A 14,161-nucleotide genomic window follows, 5' to 3' on the forward strand; every position below is an offset into this window, starting at 1 on the left:
CTAGCATTGGCCTGCTTCGCATGCTGCACTTCTCTAGTTTTGCGATGAATTACGCCTTAGGTTATCGTTATATAATTTATTGCACTCGTTGCGTAAACAAGGCTTCTGATATGAAAAGTTCTCTGTGGTCTGATACTCTCTAGTTCCCTCTAGTTCGGCAGTGCAAAGAATATTGCTATATTACTGCAGGAGCGGAGCTGAAAGGCAGGCCTGCCCGCCTCATTCCTAGTTTATTATTGTACGCAGATTCAAAGTGTGGGAGCTCCAACAGACGCGCATTGCATTGCCCACTAGGGATATTGGTGGCAATATTAAAAAAAAAAATGCAGAAATCCCTCTCTCGTAGAATTTCGCATACGCTGTCGCAAATGCATTATGCGACAAATTTGCATTTCCCGACGGCGTCGAAATACTACAAAAATAAATGCGAATAACGCACGTCAGATTTTCTTCCACAAACGCCGTACAGAACCCATGCAACGAGCATTCCAAGTTTGAAATCAGCAGTATACTTTCAGGAGGAGATTTCCACCTTTCTTTGACATATGTCACGGATAATCCGGCGTTTCTGGAGGTGGATGCTCCATGCAGAGGGTGGATTACGCTATGACGTGTGGTCGTGTGATACCATTTTCTCCTTTTGAAAATTGGAGATATCAAGAATGCGTGCAACAACTGTTGCTCTAAGACAGTTCTTTATGATCGTCCATCTTATACTAAAACAAGTTTGCCTCGTGTGGTCTTGTCATGGAAGCGCAAATTTTAAGGAGAAACACACAAACATTAATGCAAACTAGGAACATAAAAACTGCATAATTTTTATGATTTGCCTAAGTATTTTACTTCTCGACGTTTCTTAATGAGGATTCCTCTAACTTTATCCATGCGACTTGCATAGTTGGAAACCTAAGTCTTAATATGCATGAGTATGAAACACGCTAATTTCTGACGCTTCTACTTGAGCAAACTATGGTTCAGATTTTTCTTCAACAGACCTCATCCCATGATACACGTTTCTGAGTGCGTAAGCCTTCAAGATTAAAAAAAAAAAATCTCACAGAAATGAGTTCCAGTCAGTACTCAAAAGCAACAAAATCCAACGTTTGCACTTTTTTTTCTTCCAACTTTGCGCACAGCGTTTACGCTTAGTACACCACACACACTTCAATAACTTTATAACTGCCGAAGTCCTGGCAGAGGGGGTAAAGAATATCGTGTTTGCGAAGATATACGATAAATGCACTTACGGTAAGCCTTGGCGATAGAGCAGGTCCCTTGCAAACTTGTGCGTCGGGAGGCATTCCGGCAGCGAGCAGTGTTGGCACACATGGGCTCAGCGGCCCGGCGCGCGCGCCCAGACTGTGGCCCGGAGTCGGGAACCACGCGCGTTTCACCTAGACCCCGACCGCGGCGCAACAGTAGAGCACTGATCCGGAGCGTGCGCACTCGGTAACTCATTCGCCGCCCCACGTTGCGAACGTGCACTACGGGGACGAAAGAAGGTGCCGGCTACTCGGACAGATTACTTCGTCTTCTTAGTACATCACGTATCCGATGGGAAGTTCTGCACAGGAAAAGGAGCAACGTTATTAGAGTGCACACAACGAAGACATGAACATATTTTGAAGGTATTATTTGGTGCCGTAGTGTATCACCGTCGTCTCCTTAAATGGTGAACCGGGAGGTTTAAAGTCGTTAAGTGAGTCGTTACCTTCGTAAAGTTGATATGAATTGGCGTCTTGCGGCTAGAGAACTCTGAATATAGAATTGAAACAAAACAAAAAAGTAAGAAGACCCACTTGGAGTGGATAGTAATTGATTTGGTGTTTACCTCTCAAGTGTAATTAGTTCATTCTTAAATCACTCCAGGTGATGCGTATTACGACGTTTCCCGAGTACACCAAGACACTCATCTTATTGAAACTGAAGCTTCCAAGCTGCAAAACTCTAGCACGCAGGCGAATAATATTCGCATCAATCTTCGCACTCGTGACACAATGGTGAATGACAAACGGCATGCAAAAGGTAAAAGGTAGTTAGAGCAGTAGTAGACCACAACTAACATCTAAGAGAGCAATCCCCAGCAACGCGCAGAGATAATAATCCGCGGTCGGTAATTCCTTTACATGACCAGTGGAAGTGTTCACAGAAGTTTCGTAACATTTACAGAGCGTCTGGTTCGTCAGGTGGGGTCTTCCTCTCGATGGGACTCGTTAGGTAAAGGCCCGCTTGTTCAGCGTTCGTTATCGGTGGCTGTTGTACTGGTTGCGTACTTGCCATCGTGGATTTAGGTATTTACTTTAATAGCATTTTTAATATGTGATGAGGCCACATTGTTACTACTCACTCATACTACAATACGCACTGTTTACAGGCTTAGAGGAACAAAAAGAAATGTACAAAAAGAAATGATGAGATAAGTACAGAAAGAGGCAGCGGCAGTGTCCAAGGAAAAACAGCAGCTTGACCCATCGCTGAAACGATTATAACCACCTTCACCGGACGCTTAAATTCTGATACGCATAGTCATCCGGTGAACGTCACAACGAAAATGCCGACTTCATCATGCCTTTAATTGGACAATACCTCTAATATCTATCACAGTGTCTCAGGTAGGGGGTTTCAGTGTCATGGGGTTCAACCCTCCCGAAATCTTATTTTTGGTAGTGCATTTGGGAGAAGGCAACGAGGGGGAAACCTACTCCCCCATGTAAAGCCCCATACAACCCCCTCCCGAAATATTTTTCTGGCTAGGCCGCTGGTAAGCAGCAAGAACGACACGGGCGTAAGAATTGACAAGGACGACTGACGTACAATAGTCGTGGATGCTTCGAGGAAAGATACAGCAACAGAAGCCGTTGCGGAATACAGAGATGTCTCAGTACATTACGATATGTCCCACATGACGCATTCCACTGAGCCCACTGCCATTTTTCCAGAACTTCGCATAGGTATCTCGTCGGTGTTAGGGCCCGAAGTGCGTCATATACTGATACGGCGAACCTCATGTGGAACTTTTTCTATATTTAAGGACTCTATGGCGTACTCATTTTTAACTCGCTCGGTGTTATTTAACAGGATGTTTCCTTCTTCGAAGGTTTATGTACTGATAGGTTGCATGGTCCGTTTAACAAAGGGATCGGAATTAAATCTCAACTGACTATTAATACACAATTTCTATGCAGCAGACCACACGTATGCCCACGTGGGCCACTCAAGTGTTTGTTCGTTTTGAGATAGCTTAAATACATGCAAACCATGGACAAATTTCATCGTAGCACAAGTAGCATAGCATGAACAACAACAACAACAACTGTATTTGATGATGATGATTGGGGCGATAGATGATGATTGGGGTCGGGGGATTGATGGGGTCGGGGGAGTTTCACGCTGAACGTGCATTTGATAGTCAGGCATCACGAGATGTAACAGCGCCATGCGACGCTTTTTGCCTTTGGATGAACTTTTCACGTCATAGGCACCCGTATAGTATATAGACAATGTAATAGGACATATGAAGAAAGGTGTCATCATGTTGCTATTGTGAAAAGAAGCCTATGTGTTACCAGTGGGGACAGCGCGATTTACTCCTTGCATAACTGCGTCCTTGATGAGGAAAAAGAAAAAAGAAAAATCAGACTAAAGAAGTTGTTCAATTTGTATGTTACCGACACTCAGGATGTTTCGTTGCGATGTGTATTTTCCAGCACGCAGTTGTTTATGGGATTGTATTTCTGCTATACTTCTTTTTCTCGTTCTCATCGTGCACGATAACCAATATGTTCACATAACTAGAAAAACGAGCAAGATAGGTATCGATATTATGATGACAACCGAGAGCCACGACGGGCTTTCGTTAGGATACCTACTGCACGTCATTCCTCTTCACGCGGCGAGCCTGCCATGAGGGATGCCGTGTGCCGAGATTTTACAACGCTTTATAGAACCCTCGAGCGACCAAAATTAATAACATGATATCATTGGGAGTGTGTTCACGCGCAAGGTGTGTTCGCCGACACATGTGTGGCTACGTGCCGCAGGGCAGGTTTGATAATTTCGCCAACATGGGCTTCTTTAATGTCCGCAGGAAATCTCCAACAGACGGTGCACTAACATTGCATAACGTACGGTGCATAACCTTGCCATTGCTACCGTCCTTGGCCGGGTCATGAGGTCATGGAATATAATACGTATCGCCTTCGAAGCCAAGACTGGGAGGTGACACGTGTTCGAATTCGGGCACCGGTGGCGCTGTCTGAGGTTTTGCCTGGGTTTTCCCGGCAGACTTTCCAGGCCGATGTCGTCACAGTTCTCCCCGAAGTCAATCCTGGACGCATACTAGCCTCCTTGTCCCCCAGTCCTTCCTGCTGTCCTCTCTCCATCTGTCCAGGTATGTACGGCACTCATAGCCACAGTTGCTTCGCGGTGCCTAACACGAACATTTAAAAAGTTTTCTGATCTGTCACGTTTCATGGCGATTTTGGGTACCACCGAGCAACTCCTAGCGCATAGTTTCACGCCGAAAATTTGAAATTATCCTTGTGCATTAATAACGTGACACACCCAGGAATTAAACGGCAGCACCGTAAACAATAAAACGATGTGGTGTTGTTTGTCGTCAACAACGAGCCAACTGCAACAAGGTTAGCATTCGTTACCTGCATCCGAACCGGCCATTCCAATGGTTTTCTTGCCTTTCTTAAAAGTCAGGTCAGCAGATAGGCACCAGTTAAATGCCTCCCCTGAGCCTCTTTACGCTTGCGTTGCCAAGAGGTTTAGTATGATTTAAGGAGCGGCAAGGGCCATAAAGCAGTTTACAAGCGGCTCGCTTGAAACCACGCTCACGTTCCACGCATGAACACGTCAACGGAAGAGCCTTCGCTCCTTTGCCTCTTTGAGTTACATTCCTCGGTTTTCTTCTTCCTTCCGCGTTCTTCCCGAACAAGGTAAGCGGCCAGGAATGCGGCGATGAGAAAGCAATGGAACCGTTCGCGCATAAACGCAGAGAGGAAGGCGGCTTTCGGCGACTTTGTATGACGAAATCATTAAAACGGGCCCGTATGCTTCAGCATGGAGCGGCGTGAGCCAACCTTAGCGATAATTCAAAGAGTGGGTGTGTTGATGGTGTTTAAACTGTGTGGTCTTATCGTTGTGCGTGTCTATGGAGTGCTTTGTACAGTAACCACGCTTTTCGTGGCTGTAAAAGAAATTAATTTTCATCTTAGGATGAACAAACTGCCAAGAGACCCATGGTGTAATAGATAACATTGCTTCGATTTCGAATTTTGAGTCTAATCCTTACGTATTTTGGGCTTCTCACACTCAAAACCTTACTTTAAGACACAGCAGAGGAGAAGAAGAGAGTTTCGTTTTAGACACATCACGTTTTCACGATTGCCTTTATTTTATGTCATCCATTTCTCTTTTGTATAAAATTAAATTGCGCATACGACGAAATGAAGACAAATAGAAGACGCTTTCATTTCGAGTACTGGACACGTCTTCCACTATTTCGTAGGCCGAAGAGAGCGCGGAGGTCTCTTCTTCCTCCTCTTCCTTTATAATTTCAATCTAGATACACGATATGGCCCAACCCCTATGGTGTAAGTATCGGCATATTCTCCTTCATAAGATGAAGAGCCATGTAGTTTTGTTAAAAACTTTTGGTTGAAACGAGGGGTAATGTGTAATCAAAGTCAAAAAGGGAAGGGCAGCGTCCCTGACCGGTAATCAGGAAGGTTCAAGTTCACCCCCTGGCGCTGGCACTCACTGGCTAAGTATCGGCCTGTGTTCGTGTCGTTTCGTCCTTCGTCTTATTTGTTTCCCTAGCACTGAGGGTTTTTATTCGTTTTAATCATGAACCAACATGGCCAATTTTTAACCATCTTCAGTTTACTCATTGGCTTTTTCGTAATTTTTTTTTACTTTGTCCTTTAGGCTCCTAGAGGTTGTATGTATTGTGTTTGCCCCTAGATAGAGCTCATGGTTTGCTTATCTGTAATGTCTGCGTAAAGTTGCCTTTTTTCTGACCTGAGCATCAATTCAAAGTAATTCAGCTTTGAACTAAAAAAAAAATCAAAGTTTTCGTGACATTCGTGCAAGCCTCAAGGTCAGAACACTCTACCGGAATATTCATAAATTTCACTTTCGCAAAATTTAGACCCACTCAAACTTGGAGACCCCTCACAATGTCTGCCAGGAACAACGATAGCGCCCTCACTTCGCTCCCAGTAAGCGTGCACCGGCGACTGTACCCAGCATTGCTTTATACACGTATACATGGGACGCGTAGATAACTGGCTATCTTTAATACTTGCTGGGAGCCATATCGGCGTTGTCCGACGGTTGAAGGACTACCATAGGTACCACATATTCAAACTCGTATCACTTATTTTCTTCCCGTTTATTTTACAGTCAATCATAGCGGAAAACACCAAGATGAATAGCACCAAGAAATAGAGGAAAACCATCGAACTTCTTTTGGCGATCGATCATGCCTCTTAGTTTACTTCTACCGAAAACAATATGCAAGCTGTAGCACGCGTCAGATCATTTCTTTGTGATGGCAACACGCAATGTCCCGTATCTCTATTGACGGCAAGCAGTCATTCCTAAAACATGTAGTGACAGGCTGCGTGAAACGTCTACTACGCTTTACTTACTTTCGCAACTTGAGAAAATGGAACAGGTAGTACTGTGATGAAGATGACCGTTGTTACTGCAGAATATACGTATTGACAAAATGTTGCTAAATACGAAACATGCGAAACTATTACAAAACGACGAGCGTATAACGCCACACTTTTAAGCCCTGCCAGCGAAAGCTTCTAAGCTGCAGTCCCGAACGTTTGGACATACTGCCTTTAATATCCTTTACGGTGTTTCTACGCTTGTTTCTTTCTTTCAACTTCGCCAATGACTTTTTTCTTTTTCTTTTTTTTACGGTGCTCGTTTCTGATGCTTGAATAACGTGGTGAAGGACGAACAAGGCGTGACTGCGTTCTTCACCAGGTTAGCCTTAATCCAACAACGCGACGAAGTATTAGGCTAAAACTTTTCCAAAAACGACGAGAGTAGCAACACACTTTCGTGCCCTGCTAGCGAAAGCTCCTAAGCTGCAATCCCGAACGTTAGTCTTGGCGTTCCACGTTCTCAAACTTTATCCCGTCTCCTGTGAAGCGTGCTTTGCCTGCATGGCTATACAGTGCTCAGGAGAAGCCTCCTCTACAAACATGAACAACTCTTATCTTTTCACAACAGAGCCATTTGCTTGTTGCTGGAGGTGTATTGGCTGTTTGTCACGTTATCTTCAACATGTAAATGTGCTGTCTTTAGTTATATTTACTTTAGTCGTACACATGTTACGTTACGTAACCAGGTGAATAGTCAAAATGGTGAATGTGTTGTCGTTATCTTAATGCGTGACTTACGCTATTCCATTAGAGCTTCATACAATGTTGCCATCAGCTTAATTTTTTAACGTGTTAACTTAATAGCTACGCTAAATCCATTGCATTGACATATTTTTATCTCCTACCTTATCTCTGAACTATATCTGTATTAACTCTCTTCAATTTTTTGTCTCTTATCCTTTACTTTTCACGATCACGATGTGCTACGTGTAGCTCACTAATTCCCTATCTTACTCTAGACATATGAATCAAGCAGAAAACAAAAACTGAAACAACAATTAAAGCGTGTACACCTTGATTATCGAAACGGATCGCACTGTGGCTACTTTTTCCACGTGCTGGCACTGAGTAAGTATGGTTAGCCTGTGGGCTATTATTATATCCATACCCGAGTATAGCACGTAGGATAAACAGCACTCTTGTAATACGTTCTTCCGTGACAACCGTGTGTAAGGTCCAGTAGTAAGTGGTGCGTGCCTATACTACATGCGGCCACAATGGCAATGCATTACAGTCGCTAGGCCCCATTCGATCACAAATATTTTCGCAGCTGTGACATCTGCAATGCTGCTTGTAATTTGAACGAGCACATCACGATTGTGGCATGACGTTGTTTCATTTATGTATATTTGGATGTTTGGTTCCTTCCCACGGCTAATGGTGTGGTGGCAGGCTGGTGACAAAAAACGAGGACAGCGACAGCGGCGCGTGCAAGGAGCTAGGAAGAGTAAGCACTGTGTGTATGTGGAAGGAGGAGGAGAAAGCAGGAACACGGTCTACGAATGTGTAGTGGTTTTTTCAGGCTCAGCTTGCGAGAGGAACATCGGGCCGGGGCTGGGCTCTACTTCATCAGCCTTTATTACGGTTGCCTTTGCTACACTCGAGTACAGAAAAATGAATGAAGACAAAAACATGCGAATCGTTCGCTATGTCATATAGCTTCCGCTATCTCCAAATGCTCAGAGAAAGAGAGAGACGGACTGTACGCCTCGCCGTTAAAAAAATAAAATAAAATAATCAGTAAAAATCCTGCGTTTTAAAAGAATGGAGCGCTGATAACCTAGTACGGCTGATGATGATGATGATATTCCGCAATCTGGAGAACAGCTAGTTCGCAGTGTGTTTACAGAATGTCTTGCAAAAAGCAGAAACGGCGAATGCAGCGAAAGGAGCTGTCTACACTTTAAAAACAGAACTTCGCCGCATAGCGCGCTCTGCACCAACCATTGCTGCGAATGATACCGTTATCGATGTTATCGATTCTGGCTAGAAGGAAGGGGGAGACGTACGCCAATTGTGTCAATTTGGATAAATGATAATTGGATATGTGACACAAAAACGCGTACTCCTGTCTTTCTCTTCGGACCCTATCATTCGTAACAATGATTGGCGCTTAGCGCGCTATGCGGTGAAGTTCTGTTTTTAAAGGGTATGTATACTTCAAGCATGAGTGAGTCTTAGTGTATCGTACGCCATCGCCTCTGCGTACGAGGCACTAAAACTCAATATTGTGAACCAGGCTTATCCACAGTCAGTTGACGGCGCCCTTTCCTTCACAATAATTTCTAACAGCGAATAAAAGGGGGCAATGTATGGATATATCTGTTTCAGGAATGTATAATGAAATGTAATAATGGGGGGTTTGGGGTATTGGGAGGCAAGATATTTTTGGCTGCTTGTAGTTTAACGCTTAACAGGATTCGGTAATTCCGATCTGTGTAACGCCCCGTCCTGGTCTTTCTCTAACGTGCGCAGACCATGCTTGGATACATTTTTAAGTCTTCCGATCGGGCTGGGCCGGGGTCGGGTTCGCCCCCAAGGGTGCGGGCCACCAAATGGAGGCCCGTGCCAATCTCTAAAACCTTCTACCGGGGACACATATGGCTCTGGTGCGCCGCAGCTTAATTACGGGAGATCAGTTAACTGGGACCAGATGCGCAGAGTATTTGGCTAACAACTCTCGACGAAGCTGGCCAAAAGCACGGGTGGAGATTCATAACTTCATATCTAGAGGGTCATACTTCGTATCTAGGCAATCGGCGTATTGTGTTGACCAGACTTTCATCTCATGATAGGCACTGTGCCGGGAGTGCGGACCGCAAAGATTGTCTCGGAAAGATTGACCGGAGAGATCGTATAGCGGAGGTATTGGCAGATAGGTTTTCGCGGTTGGGGATTCCACGATAAATCCTCAGCGAGAGAGGGCTACAGTTCACTTCACTTCTGAAATGACGAAAAAAGTCGCGAAGATGCTGCTGCTAAGACAACTGCATACCGCCCCACATCACCCCATGGAGAATGGTCTAATAGAAAGGTGTAACGGGGACCTTAACCAGATATTAAGACGCCAGCCGCGGCACTAGGACCGTCGTATTGATCCAGCATTATTTGCATATAGGGAAGGGCTGCACGCGAGTACGGGGTTTTCACCCTTCTAACTCTCATATGGGCTGACCATACTTGGTCCTTGAGCTGTCCTGAGGGAACTATGGACGGACCATGTGCCGAAGGAGGTGGTACTGGTGTACCAGTATGCTTCAGACCCGATAAATAGGTTGGAACAGACGTGCAAGTAGGCTCCAACGGAGCTCCGAAACGCCAAATTGTATCAACCCAACATATACAGCAAAACGGCACCACGTACGTACTACACGTAGTCCTGAAAGTATTAGTCTTACTAGCGACGGTAATGAGCGAGCATGCTGTGCAGTGGAAAGGGCCATATGCGGTGGTGAAACGCCAGAACGACCAGAATTACGAGGTGCACGCATTGGTGGCTGTACCAATGTGTTCCATATAAACTTGTTGAAGTCTTACATATTTCGCGACACAACCGCATGTGCAGCTGTAGTGGGTGAAACAGATCTTGATGAGCAGGTGGGTATTCTTGTCCATGAAATAACAACTTTATTTGATGATGTTGTGGTGTTCCTAGATATTTCAGGCGTGAGGGAAAATGTGGAAGCACTAGAGTTGGTTAAGGAATTTCAAGAGATCATCTCAAACCTTCCGGATCGCGCGTATGTGCTAGAATGTAACCTCAGCTAACGAACGACACGCCGTACAGTCAAAGCCGTTTCCAATACATCTCCAAGAAACGATAGAAAAAAGGTTCAAGTGATGTTATGAGGGTAATAGAGAAGTCTGAGTCAGACTAGCGATGAAAAGGCAAAAAGGCCAACGGCTATGTGTGAACTTCCGAAAGCCAAATTACATACTGGTATTTGATGCCGAGCCAATTCCTCGGGTAGATGCAATGTTGGCTCTGGTGGTAATAAAACATTACTTTTCGAAACTGGATTTAGCCGGAGAGTATTGACAGGTACCAATGTTGACCTCGTATTAAGACTGTCCTTGCTAATGAAAGTGGCTCATACAACCTCAAGTACACGCCTTTTGTGCTGAATGACGCTGCTGTGGAGCTTACTAAACTTGTAAGAGCATACTGAATCAGAAGTATGCCGAATGTCGAGCATATATCGACGCCACAGATACGTGGGAGGAACAACTCATTGTCTTGCGGAGAGTGTTTGATAGTGTAAAAGCTGCCAGCCTCACACTGAACCCTCCCCCCCCCACCACCACCACCACCACCACAAAAAAAAAAAAAGAAAGAAAACGGTGAAAAAAGCAGTTTCGTACCCGCGGGACACGTCGTCAGTCAGGGACAGATCACTCCTCATCCTGATACTTTGGCGTACACTAAAAAGTAGTCGAGTCTTTCCTGGGCTTGGCTTTCTCTTCTTCTTTTTTTTTTTTTTTGTTATCCAGGCTTTGTCGAATTTTGCAGAAGTGTCTGCCCCGCTGTTTAGCTAACCACAGGAAGGACTCAGAATCGGGTCATGTTGGAACTGCAACAGGAGCATGCGTTTGGGCGGCTCCTGATTTTGGCGAAACATTTATCATCATAACAGATGCTTCAATGCAAATTCTGGGCGCAATGCTGCCTCAAATACACGAAGGGGTACCAAGACTGGTGGATCTGCGCAGACGTCTGTCGGCAGCGGAACACAGCTATTGAGAGGGAAGCACTGGCTCTAGTTGTATACGTTCGGCCGTTCTTTCATAGTACAAACTGACGACCAGCCTCTGCAATACATTAAGAAGAACACGTGTGTGAACGAGCGATGAGATGGCCACAGTTGTTTCGTGGCGCTAACCGAATTAAAGAAAAAGTGATGAGATGGAATTAGTTATTGTATAAGTATGAACTCGCAGTCCAATACATCAAGGACAGCGAGAATATCTTAGCAGACTTTTTGAGTAGATTATGAATTCTTGTCTCCGCCCTGCAGTGTGACAGCTGGCTAAGCTTTGATACACTGCGATGAGCTGGGCCTTACAGTGCCGAGAAGGTTTTAGAAACGGTGCCGTAGGACCTGTGCTGAGGACATCATCTCGGACCACAATTAGAAGACCAGTGCAACATATAAGATTGAATCTTCACAGCTACAACGACCTACCGATTCTGCTTCTTCGCGGGTGGCAAGCTGTTGAATGTTATGTCAATATTTTATGTCAACAAAGAAGATGAAGTCGCTTACCACGTCGCTTACCACGCGACGGAATCACGTTCATTCTTAGGTCAACCTTCGTAGAACAAACAGCTCATCTTCATCCTTCCTCTCTGTCCTATCCTATCTTCTAATAACTTCTTTGCGAATACAGTTTTGTCTGACTTGGCTCTATGATTTTTTTTGTGTAACTTTGTTCCCAGTACCATTACTACATAGTTGTCCCCCGTCAGTTCCCCGTCCCCCACTCCTTCCTGCTGTCCTCTCTCCATCTGTCCACGTCTGTACACCGCTCATAACCACAGTTGCTTCGCGGAATAAAAAAAAAACTACATAGTTGTAACCAGTTAGAAATGCAGTGATGTTCGAGGAAAGAAAGACAAGTGCTACATCACAAGAAATGCTTCGTGTTGTTTTTCGTAGAAACTTGTCATTTGTGTTCGCCAACACGAGATATTCATGCGTATATGATAAGTTTGTTTTCGCTACTAAGTATGGCTGATATGGATATAGTGTGCAGTGTTGCCGAAGGACGGTCAAGAAAAAAGCCATTGCATAGGCGTATTGTGTATATTGAACATTGTGATGCGCAATGTCTTGTGGGGGAGGGGCTGTGGCGCTGGGGTGGTGACGAAAAACGAGGACAGTGACGGCTGTACGTACAAGGAAGAAGAGAAAAGAGGAGCACGGGCTACGAGTGTGCAGTATTTTTGCAGGTTCAGCTCGCAGAAGGAACATCGAGCTCGTAGAAGAATGTTCTACCGGGGACAGATCTTCTTCCTGACGGGACTTCCTGTCGATGACCGCTACCTACTGCCTGAGGACCGGGCATATTCGACTCGTCCAGCGGGCATCACCGACTGGCCGTCAGTACACTGGGCACGCCCATACGTCACCAATTGTGATAATGTATTGTCAGTGATGATAGTCACCGTTCAAGAAACATCGCAAAAGTAAAACTAACAGTTGTATAGGAGGTTATTCCTTCTTGAACACCGTTTCGACTACAGCGTGCACTGTAGTGCTCCTTCAGTGAACATTCATCCTTCAATCCTAGAACACTACAAACTAAGAAAAAAAAAACTTGTTTCTCTGGTGCTCTATTCCATCCTCCTTGCGCGCGCCCCCTTGTGAACACTCCGCGTCGCCTCCTCGAATCCAGCCGCGCAAATCGCTTCCTAACGAAGCGCTTCCTTTCTATGCGTAAGTCGAGCCAATTTACTCACCGGAACCATCTTTCATCGTGACAGTTCGACGTCGGGGGGTCTCTACGGCGTCTGATGACCTTTAGCGTCGGGTATTTACATAAGTTTACGCTGTCAATGACACAGAAGGGCATCTAACATTCCTAAAGCACCCGTTACGTTTCCACTGTGGGGAAGTGTACGTGACCCATTAGGATATATTTGACTCAGCTGTTTGAGTGTTCACTGGCTGTACACCTTTTTGTCTACTGCTCTTTGGCACCGCCTTGCAACTGTGAGCAGTGTGTACCGGCTACAGAACATGAAGGGGTGGGTTATTCGCAAGTGGGGTCAAGAATGGGTTTTCCTGTGTGCCTTACGACTTAAGCATAATCCATTGCTGCCGTAAGTCATTTTATACGCTATTGAAATTAAGGACGATTTTAAGCGCACGCAAAGCAAATCACATCGTGCCGCGAACACAGCGTTGACAAAGCGTGTTAAACGACAGATAGAGAGAGGAGAGAAAGCAAAAGAAAAGCACTGACACACAACATCCACACAACAGTTTGGAACGATACAAAGCGCTAAATAATCAGCAGTTCAAGTTAGAATGCAGCCAAACTTCGAGGTAAACGCTGAGTGATAGAGTAACCAATGTTCAAAGCAGGTTAACTCTTAAGCATTTACTAGATCGCTGCTTATTTTTCTATACGTTAACCATGACGGAAGTGCACGAAATGGCGTGCGCAGAGCTAGACCTATGTTGAAACCTGTCTCCCATTCGCCGCGTGCACACTTTATCCAACACCAACATTATTTGCGCTAAACGCTTGCCTTTGTGTTTACTGTGAACACTCACGAACGTGCAAAGAACCTACAACGGTTTTCCTCGGACGTGTTCAGCCGCATGTTGAAGTGAGCAGTCTCCTACGAAGTCGGCCCATGACGCCCATCCCTCACGAGCGACACACCGCTCGCCGGGCAGGCGGAGTGCTGGATATTTCAACGACACATCACAGCAGCTCGTATAAGGCTCCAACGATAACCG

The 14,161-nt window shown here is 45.2% G+C and overlaps 1 protein-coding gene across 5 annotated transcripts in view; it reads right to left on the minus strand.

Moving 5' to 3' along the window:
* The window catches only part of LOC135374752 (muscarinic acetylcholine receptor M5-like), a 399,570-nt gene that overhangs the window by 257,327 nt on the left and 128,082 nt on the right, over nt 1-14,161 (minus strand). For 3 of the 5 annotated variants that reach the window (XM_064607676.1, XM_064607677.1, XM_064607678.1), the window contains one exon: nt 1,248-1,564. The exons of 1 other annotated variant lie outside the window; for it this stretch is intronic. The gene's annotated coding sequence lies outside the window, so the exon portion shown is untranslated. Of the gene's footprint in view, nt 1-1,247; nt 1,565-1,711; nt 1,764-14,161 lie in introns of those variants that run through there. One more of the 5 variants, XM_064607679.1, reaches the window with a different exon arrangement.

The sequence above is a fragment of the Ornithodoros turicata genome, unplaced genomic scaffold (assembly GCF_037126465.1).
Source record: "Ornithodoros turicata isolate Travis unplaced genomic scaffold, ASM3712646v1 ctg00000746.1, whole genome shotgun sequence".
NCBI lineage: Eukaryota > Metazoa > Arthropoda > Arachnida > Ixodida > Argasidae > Ornithodoros > Ornithodoros turicata.